The following is an 11,244-nucleotide window of genomic DNA, read 5'->3' as shown; positions in this document are numbered from 1 at the left end:
GTGTTAACATCTCTAGGAGCTATGTTATTTAATGACCTATGTGGAGTGGCATTATATGACTTCACTAAATCTTGTAGTGCATCGATATATCTTTTAGACTTGTGTTTTGCTAAATATCTATATATCATGGATTTTAAAGTTTTATTCAACCTTTCCACATAGTTTGCCTTCACTTCATTTAAAGTAATATGATGGTAGATATTTTTATGTTTTAATAACTTTGTAATCCATTTATTCTTGAATTCAGTCCCTGCGTCACTTCTAATTTTCTTTGGAGACACTTCATCAAGAATGATTGCCAAAGCTTTCTCAACTTCTTTCCCAGTCTTATCCTTCAAGGGCACCACCCAAGCAAAGCGAGAGAATAAATCTACTGCAACGAGTAAGAATCTAATACCATCATTGTCTTTGTTTAATGATTGCATATCGGCTAAATCAATATCTAATTGTTCTTTTGGTTCTGACACAACAACTCTAGCTCTCTGAAATCGTCTACGAACAGGTTTTTGTAAACTGTAATCATCTTGACTTTGCAACCATTTTCGTATCTTGTGAATACCTATTTTATCATTACCATCACCTTTTAAAACTAATTTTATTTTCTGTGCACCCTGGTATGCGGCTGGTTTTGATTCGCTATAGTATACTTTGGATAATGTTTTCGTATCCTGATTCATTTTACTGGTAATGTGTTAAAATGTCGACGGCTTCTCTTATTCTAAGTCCCATTAGCTGCCTCTCCTGATTGTTTTCAAACCACCAATTCCAGTTAAATGATTCACTAAATTCTTTTGCGATTTTGACGGGAATATCAAAATGTTCTATATTTTTGATAAGCAGTTTGGGTATTTCATCATGATTGATTTTCCAGATCGCCTCCTCAAAATGGAATATTAAAACCTCATTGTCTGTGAGAGTCAAACAATCATGGTAAAGCTGATTTGAGTCATTGTATTGACAACCTAAACATCTTTGTGCGTTGATTGCTCTACAAATTCCTAAAATTTCTCGTGCGTATGTGAAGATTAATTGATTACTTATCCTTCGAGTAATTTCTACTTCATCCGTCATCCCTGGAGGCAATGAATTAAACTTCAAGCACATGAGTAATCACGACTTTAAATAGTATTATCTTTCGATTTAGAGTTATCTTTCTTTAAACAGATTTAATAGTGCAAGTTCAATACAAGTTCAAGCGTGTCGTTGGAGCGTGTCGTTGAAATGGAATGTGTGGATGGCATACCAAACATATTTTTGTAAACAGTGTAAAACGATGGGGGGAAATCACATGACATGGGCCAGAGACATCCATTTTCCACTACTTATTATGGCACCCTCAACGGAGTTGGGGTGACATATTGTTATTCTACGTTTCTTTTTTTTCTTATTATGTCACCCGATCGACAATGTCGGGTGACATATTGCTTTTCCTCCGTTTCTTTTTCTGTATTATTATTATTATTATTATACTTCCACCTAATTTTGTCCGCCGGCTTTCTCAGAGCCAAAAGTACCAATCCGAATGATGGTGCACTATAACAAGGAACCCTGACTCCCCAGAGTCTGGGCAACTTTGGAACTAAAAAATGGCTGCCATCACCATGGAAACGGAAAAATGGGGAAAAAATATAATTTTGGAGTTCCTTGAATTATTTGAGAATGCTTAAGCTTAAAATCTTTAGATTTTAATACAATGTAGGTGCCCACTATATACTGGTTTTGGATGATTTTGGCACAATTTGGAACTGCTATGTTGCCATGGAAACTATACCAAAAATTTCAAAAATATGGAAATGCTCCAATTTTTTTGAAACTTTAGCATAACGATGAGCAACTTTGGTAGATGTGGAATTTGGCGTTGGAATTTCCAAAATGTCTGCCGTTTCCATGGAAACAATGCAAAAAGGTCAAAATGCTCCAAAAACTTCCGGGGTTTGGTGAATAACTTTGGTATGCTTGAACTTAAAATCATCAAATTTTTATGCAATATAGTTGTCCACTATATACAGGTTTTGAATGATTTTGATAATCATTGGAACTACTATGCTACCATGGATACAGGAGCAAAAATTTCAGAATGCTTCAAAATTGATGAAACTTGATATGATTGTTAACTGTCAAGTCTAGATATGACTTTTGAAGTTGGAATTTCCAAAATGGCCACGGTTGCCATGGAAACTGCAAAAATGTCAAAAATTCTCAGAATGGTTTTAACTTAATGAAATTTGATATTATTGGTTACTGACAAGTTAAGATGAGACTTTTGACTTTGAAATTTTCAAAATGGCTGCCGTTGCCATGGAAACGGTATAAATGTGAAATACTTTAAAATGCTCTGAATATACTGAAAATTTACAAAAAGATGAATAGCCATGCATATTTGTGCATTTACTGTTAAACAAGTTTGAAATGGCTGCCGCTTAGTGGCAATAGGGGGAAGGGTGACATCCGCTATTGCTTGCAATGGCAATTCTAGTTATGGCACCCTCAACGGAGTTGGGGTGACGTAAATGTTGGTGGTGGGGCCCCGAGGTACCAACAATACTTAGAAATTCCGAAATGGCTGCCATTGCCATGGAAACAGGCGAAATGTTTAACATAGAACATTCCAGAACATCTATATTAAATTGATTCCAGAGACATTTTGTGTTAAATGATGGTATATAATTATGGTGAGAACAAATTGCAGGAGCAGGTTGGCTTTGGAATTTTGAAAATGGCTGCCGTTACCATGGAAACAGCAAAAATACAAAAAACTTAAAAATGCTTCAAATTTATTCAAACTTATAACAAATGTTGCTAAGCTAATGTAGACTTGACGTTTGAGTTTGGAATTTTCAAAATGGACGCCGTTACCATGGCTACCGCTCACCTGGCAATAGGGAAAGGGTGCCATCCGCTATTGCTTGCAATCGCAAATCTAGTTATTATTATTTTTCTTGCAACAAATTTTGTCCAGGTGATTTCTCGAAATCCAATGGACCAATGTTGATGGAACTCTACTATGGTAAGGACCCCCAGGTGCAGAGTTGCAGGAAGCATGGAATGGTTCAAGATGGCTACCGTTACCATGGAAACAGAACAAATGTGAAAAAATCCAGTTTTTTGTTTTGGTGAACTGTTTGGATATGCTTTATCTCAGAATCATTATATTTTAATACAATGTAGGTGCCCACTATATACAGGTGTTGGATGATTTTGGTGATCATTGGAACTACTATGTTGCCATGGAAACTACACCAAAAATTTCGAAATTCTCAAAATGCTCCAAACTTCAGGAAACTTCACAGTAACGATGAGCAACATTGGAAGATGTGGAATTTGGCGTTGGAATTTCCAAAATATCTGTTGTTACCTTGGAAACAATGCAAAAAGGTCAAAACTTTGAATTTTCACAGAACATTCCAGAACATCAATGTTAAATTTAGTCTAGAGACATTAAATGGTATATTATTATGGAGGGCAAAAAATGCAGCATGGGTTTGACTTTGGAATATTCAAAATGGCCGCCGTTACCATGGAAACAGCAAAAATATGAAAAACTTCAAAATGCTTCAAATTTAAGGAAACTTATAACAAATGTTGCCTAGCTTATGTAGACTTGACTTTTGAGTTTGGAATTTTCTAAATGGCCGCCGCTCATCTGGCAATAGGGGAAGGGTGCCATCCGTTATTGCTAGCAATTACAAATCTAGTTATGTCACCCGATCGACAATGTCGGGTGACATATTGCTTTTCCTTTGTTTCTTTTTCCCTATTATTATGGCACCCTCAACGGAGTTGGGGTGACATATTGTTATTCTACGTTTCTTTTTTTTCTTTTTTTTATTATTTTTCTTCCACTATTTTTGTCCGGAGCAGTTCTCGGAATAGAATGGACCAAAGTTGATGGAACTATGGTATAATGTTGACCACCATGCGAAGTTGTCCCTCTGACTTTGGAATGGTCAAGATGGCCACCGTTACCATGGAAACAGCAAAAATATGAAAAAAAATCAAAGTGTTCCAAAGTGAAAGAAACTTCACAGGAATGGTAACTGGCATGTGCTGATTTACATTTTGACTTTAAAATTTTCAAAATGGCCGCCGTTACCATGGAAACTGCAAAAATTTTCAAAATTTCAAAAAGCTCCAAAATTTATGAAACTTTAACAAAATGTTGATTTGCAAGTAAAGATGCACTCTTTGACTTAGGAATTTTCTAAATGGCTGCCGTTACCCTGGCAATGGGGGAAGGGTGCCATCCGCTATTGCTTGCAATGGCAATTCTAGTTATTATGGCACCCTCAACGGAGTTGGGGTGACATATTGTTATTGTTCGTTTCTTTTTTTCTTATTATATTTATTCTTCCACACTTTTTTGTCCATGCTATTTCTTGGAATTGGCTTGAACAATATTGATGAAACTATGCCATAATGTAGTCCACTATATGAAATTGTGCAAACGGGGTATGGCATCATCAAGATGGCTAACGTTGCCATGGAAACGAAACAATTGTGAAAAAATCCAGTTTTTTGTTGAGGTGAACTATTGGGATATGATTAAACTCAGAACCATTATATTTTAATACAATGTAGGTGCCCACTATATACAGGTGTTGGATGATTTTGGCACTCATTGGAACTACTATGTTGCCATGGAAACTACTCCAAAAATTTCAAAAATCTCAAAATGTTCCAAACTTAATAAAACTTCACAGTCACGATGAGCAACATTGGAAGATGTGGAATTTGGCGTTGGAATTTCCAAAATCGCTCTTGTTACCATGGAAACAATGCAAAAAGGTCAGAACTTTGAATTTTCACAGAACATTCTAGAACATCAATGTTTAATTTATTCTAGAGACATTAAATGGTATATGATTGTGGAGGGAAAAAAATTGCAGCGGGGGTTTGACTTTGGAATATTCAAAATGGCCGCCGTAACCATAGAAACAGCAAAAATACAAAAAAATTCAAAATGCTTCAAATTTATTGAAACTTATAACAAATGTTGCTCAGCTAATGTAGACTTGACTTTTGAGTTTGGAATTTCCAAAATGGCCGCCGTTACCAATGCTACCGCTCACCTGGCAATAGGGGAAGGGTGCCATCCGCTATTGCTTGCAATCGCAAATCTAGTTATGGCACCCTCAACGGAGTTGGGGTGACATATTGTTATTCTACGTTTCTTTTTATGGCACCCTCAACGGAGTTGGGGTGACATATTGTTATTCTACGTTTCTTTTTTTTCTTATTATGGCACCCTCAACGGAGTTGGGGTGACGTATTGTTATTCTACGTTTCTTTTTTTTCTTATTATTTTTCTTCCACCGATTTTGTCCAGCTTATTTCTCGGAATCCAATGGACCAATGTTGGTTAAACTCTACTATAATAAGGACCACCATGATAAGTTGTGCAGTGGACTTTGGCATGTGCATGATGGCTACCGTTACCATGGAAACTAAAAAAATGTAAAAACCAATGTTGATGGAACTCTACTATATTGAGGACCAACAGGTGAAGAGTTGCAGTAAGCATGGAATGGTTCATGATGGCTGCCGTTACCATGGAAACGGAACAAATGTGAAAAATTCCGGTTTTTGGTTTTGGTGAACTATTTGGATATGCTTAAACTCAGAATCATGATATTTTAATACAATGTAGGTGCCCACTATACACTTGTGTTGGAATGATTTTGGCGATCTTTGGAACTTCTATGTTGCCATGGAAACTACACGAAAAATTTCAAAAAAATCAAAATGCTCCAAACTTGATAAAAACTTCACAGTCACGATGAGCAACATTGGAAGATGTGGTATTTGGAGTTGGAATTTCCAAATACCATGGAAACAATGCTAAAAGATCAAAAAATTTCAAAAAAAATAAAAATGCTGCAAACTGGATGAAACTTTACAGGAATGCTCAATGGCATAAGCAGAGTTAACTTTTGAAGTTGGAATTTTCAAAATGGCCGCCGTAACCATGGAAACAGCAAAAATGTCCAAAATTTCAAAATGCTCCAAACTTCATTAAACTTTATAAAAATGATAATTTGAATGTGTAGATGCACTCTTTGACTTTGGAATCTTCTAGTTTGCTGCCTCTCGCCTGGCAATGGGGGAAGGGTGCCATCCGCTATTGCTTGCAATGGCAAATCTAGTTATGGCACCCTCAACGGAGTTGGGGTGACATATTGTTATTCTACGTTTCTTTTTTTTCTTATTATGGCACCCTCAACGGAGTTGGGGTGACGTATTGTTATTCTACGTTTCTTTTTTTTCTTATTATGTCACCCGATCGACAATGTCGGGTGACATATTGCTTTTCTTATGTTTCTTTGTTATTATTATTATTCTTCCACCTTTTTTTGTCCGACAGGTTTTTTGGAGTGAAATGGAACCAATCTTAATGATAATACACTATAAGGAGGAACACAAAATTTCGGGTTGCAGTAGGGTCTAAGACCATAAAAAATGGCTGCCGTTTCCATGGAAACGGAACAATTGTGAAAAATTCCAGTTTTTGGTTTTGTGAATAATTTAGAGATGCTTAAACTCAGAATCATCATATTTTATCACAATGTAGGTGCCAGCCATATATTGGTTTTGGATGATATTGGCAATCACTGGAACCACTATGTTGCCATGGAAACTACCCCAAAAACTTCAAAAAATTCAAAATGCTCCAAATTTTTTGAAACTTCATAGTAACGACGAGCAACTTTGGTAGATGCGTAATTTGGCGTTGGAATTTCCAAAATGTCTGCCGTTACCATGGAAACAGTGCATAAGTGTCAAAATGCTCTAAAAACCTCAGGGTTTGGTGAATAATTTTGGTATGCTTCAACTTCAAATCATCAAATTTTTACACAATATAGTTGTCCACTATATACAGCTTTTGAATGATTTTGACAATCATTGGAACTCTTCTGTTACCATGGATACAGGACCAAATATTTCAAAAATTTCAAAATGCTCCTAAATTGATCAAACTTAATATGATTGTTGACTGGCAAGTCTGGATGAGACTTTTGACTTTGGAATTTCCAAAATGGCCACCGTTGCGATGGAAATTGCAAAAGAGTCAAAAATTCTCTAAATGCTTTGAACTTAATAAAACTTGATATTATTGTTAACTGGCAAGTAAAGATGAGACTTTTGACTTCAAAATTTTCCAAATGGCTGCCGTTGCCATGGAAACAGGAGAATTGTGAATATTTTTAGAATGCTCTCAATGTACTGAAAATTTACAGAAAGATGTATTGCCATGCATATATGTGCATTCACTGTTAAACAATTTTGAAATGGCTGCCGCTTAGTGGCAATTGGGGGAAGGGTGACATCCGCTATTGCTTGCAATGGCAATTCTAGTTATTATTATTATTTTTCTTGCAACACATTTTGTCCAGGTGATTTCTCAAAATCCAATTGACCAATGTTGATGGAACTCTACTATAGTGAGGACCCCCATGTCAAGTTGTGCACGAAGCATGGAATGGTTTAAGATGGCTGCCGTTACCATGGAAACGGAGCAAATGTGGAAAAATCCAGTTTTTTGTTTTGGTGAACTGTTTGGATATGCTTTATCTCAGAATCATTATATTTTAATACAATGTAGGTGCCCACTATATACAGGTGTTGGATGATTTTGGTGATCATTGGAACTACTATGTTGCCATGGAAACTACACCAAAAATTTCGAAATTCTCAAAATGCTCCAAACTTCAGGAAACTTCACAGTAACGATGAGCAACATTGGAAGATGTGAAATTTGGCGTTGGAATTTCCAAAATATCTGTTGTTACCTTGGAAACAATGCAAAAAGGTCAAAACTTTGAATTTTCACAGAACATTCCAGAACATCAATGTTAAATTTATTCTAGAGACATTAAATGGTATATGTTTATTGAGGGCAAAAAATTGCAGCGGGGGTTTGACTTTGGAATATTCAAAATGGCCGCCATTACCATGGAAACAGCAAAAATATGAAAAACTTCAAAATGCTTCAAATTTAAGGAAACTTATAACAAATGTTGCCTAGCTTATGTAGACTTGACTTTTGAGTTTGGAATTTTCAAAATGGCCGCCGTTACCATGGAAACAGCAAAATTATCCAAAATTTCAAAATGCTTCAAACTTAATGAAACTTTGCAAAAATGTTACTAGACATCTGTAGATGCACTATTTGACTTTGGAATTTTCAAAATGGCTGCCGCTCACCTGGCAATGGGGGAAGGGTGCCATCCGTTATTGCTAGCAATTACAAATCTAGTTATGGCACCCTCAACGGAGTTGGGGTGACATCTTGTTATTGTTCGTTTCTTTTTTTTCTTTTTATTATTATTATTATTATTTTTATTCTTCCACACATTTTGTCCATACTATTTCTCTGGATTGGCCAGACCCATGTTGATGGAACTATACCATAATATGAACCGCCATGTGAAGTAGTGCAAAAGACATTGGAATGGTAAAAAATGGCCGCCGTTACCATGGAAACTGAACAAATGTGAAAAAATCCAGTTTTTGGTTTTTGTGAACTGTTTGGATTTGCTTTAACTCAGAATCGTCATATTTTAATACAATGTAGGTGCCCACTATATACATGTGTTGGATGATTTTGGCACCCATTGGAACTACTATGTTGCCATGGAAACTACACCAAAAATTTCAAAATTCTCAAAATGCTCCAAACTTCAGGAAACTTCACAGTAATGATGAGCAACATTGGAAGATGTGGAATTTGGCGTTGGAATTTCCAAAATCGCTGTTGTTACCATGGAAACAATGCAAAAAGGTCAAAACTTTGAATTTTCACAGAACATTCCAGAACATCAATGTTAAATTTATTCTAGAGACATTAAATGGTATATAATTGTGGAGGAAACAAATTGCAGCGGGGGTCTGACTTTGGAATATTCAAAATGGCCGCCGTTACCATGGAAACAGCAAAAATACCAAAAACTTCAAAATGCTTCAAATTTATAGAAACTTATAACAAATGTTGCTCAGCTAATGTAGACTTGACTTTTGAGTTTGGAATTTCCAAAATGGCCGCCGTTACCATGGCTACCGCTCACCTGGCAATAGGGGAAGGGTGCCATCCGCTATTGCTTGCAATGGCAATTCTAGTTATGGCACCCTCAACGGAGTTGGGGTGACGTATTGTTATTCTACGTTTCTTTTTTTTCTTATTTTTATTATTCTTCCACACATTTTGTCCATCGTGTTTCTAAGAATTGAGTGATCCAATAATGTTGGAACTATAACATAATGAGGACCCCCATGTGAAGTTGTGCATCTGACCCTGGAATTTGTTTTAATGGCCGCCGTTTCCATGGAAACTGCAAAAAAGTGAAAAATTTTCAAAATTCTAAATCTTTCATTATAAGACCTAGCTGGATGAAACTTTATGGAAATGTTCCTTGGTATGCCTCGATGTCAAGACGATATTTAGAAATTCCAAAATGGCCACCATTGTCATGGAAACAGGACAAATGTTTAACATTGATCCTATGGACAAATACATAAAAGCTGCATTTTCTTTAAGAATATTCCATAGAGATCAATGAAACTGTATTGATATATAACATGACATATGGCAATGAGATGCCTGCTTTTAGAATTTTGGAATTATCTACTGTAACCATGGAAACAGTAAAAATATCAAAATTTCAAAAAAAATCAAAATGCTGCAAACTGGATGAAACTTTACAGAAATGATAACTGGCATGGGAAGAATTGTATTTTGGAGTTGGAAATTTCAAAATTGCCGCCGTTACCATGGAAATGACTAAAATGTCAAAAATTTCAAAATGCTCCAAACTTAAAGAAACTTTACAAAAATGATAATTTTCATGTGTAGATACGCTGTTTGACTTTGGAAATTTCAAAATGGCTGCCTTTCTCCTGGCAATGGGGGGACGAGGGTGCCATCCGTTATTGCTAGCAATTACAAATCTAGTTATGGCACCCTCAACGGAGTTGGGGTGACATCTTGTTATTCTACGTTTCTTTTTTTTCTTTTTATTTTTATTCTTCCACACATTTTGTCCACGCTATTTCTCGTAATTGGTCAGACCCATGTTGATGGAACTATACCATAATATGAACCGCCATGTGAAGTTGTGCAAGAGACATTGGAATGGTAAAAAATGGCCGCCGTTACCATGGAAACAAAAAAAATGTAAAAAAAAATCAAAATTTTAAATCTTTCGTTATAAGAGGCAAAGTCTTGAAAGTTTATGTAAATGTTGGCAGTGGTGCCCCGCGGTACCAACAGTACTTGGAATTTTCAAAATGGCTGCCATTGCCATGGAAACTAGACAAAAGTTTAACATTGACCCTATGGGAAAATGCGTTTTAGCTGCATTTTCTTGAAAAATATAACAACAATTCCACGGAAATCGTAATTAGGAGTGTGTGCAAATGGTCACATGCAATTGCTGTACTGCTAACATGTACTAGAATATTCTAGAATAAAAATATGTATTTTATTTAATGTGCTTTAAAGAGAAAATCGCCACCGAGAGAACGAGAAACACTCAGAGTACAAATTACTGACATTTCTGCACTTGCGTTAAAGTACATATCCGTGAATGACACACCTAAAATATACACATTAGCTGAAATCAATCGATAAACATGTAATTAAATTGTACACGATAAGTTACATGTATTGTATGATACGCGAGCTATTGAAGAATAAATTGAACAGTTAATACGCCGCTCCGTCAATATATACACATGTTGTCTGTCCTACGTCCCCTCTAAAAAGAATATTAATATGCTAAGTCCACGATAATATACTTCAGTATCACGTGACACCACCTTCCTACTTGCGCGCATGTCTAATTTTAGATTTAAAAAGGATTCCCAAACTATGTATAGAACTGAAACGTATTCTACGGAAGAGAAAAAAAAAGGGGGGGGGGGGGGTGGATTTTGAAATGCTGATTCCGACATGTATAATAGATATGCCATTTGACTTTTGTACACTCATAATTGTTGATGCTACTGTGACAATGTGCAGTACGGGGTGCCATCGTCCGCTATTGCTTGCAATAGCAAATCTAGTTATTTTTATTATTCTTCCACACATTTTGTCCATCGTGTTTCTAAGAATTGAGTGATCCAATATTGTTGGAACTATAACATAATGAGGACCCCCATTTGAAGTTGTGCACCTTGCTATGGAATGGTAAAAGATGGCCGCCGTTTCCATGGAAACAGCACAAATTCGAAAAAAATCAAAGTGATCCA

The sequence above is a fragment of the Mytilus galloprovincialis genome, chromosome 1 (genome assembly GCF_965363235.1).
Source record: "Mytilus galloprovincialis chromosome 1, xbMytGall1.hap1.1, whole genome shotgun sequence".
NCBI classification, from domain to species: Eukaryota; Metazoa; Mollusca; class Bivalvia; order Mytilida; family Mytilidae; genus Mytilus; species Mytilus galloprovincialis.
The sequence above is the reverse complement of the archived record's forward strand: the minus strand, read 5'-3'. Positions refer to the sequence as shown.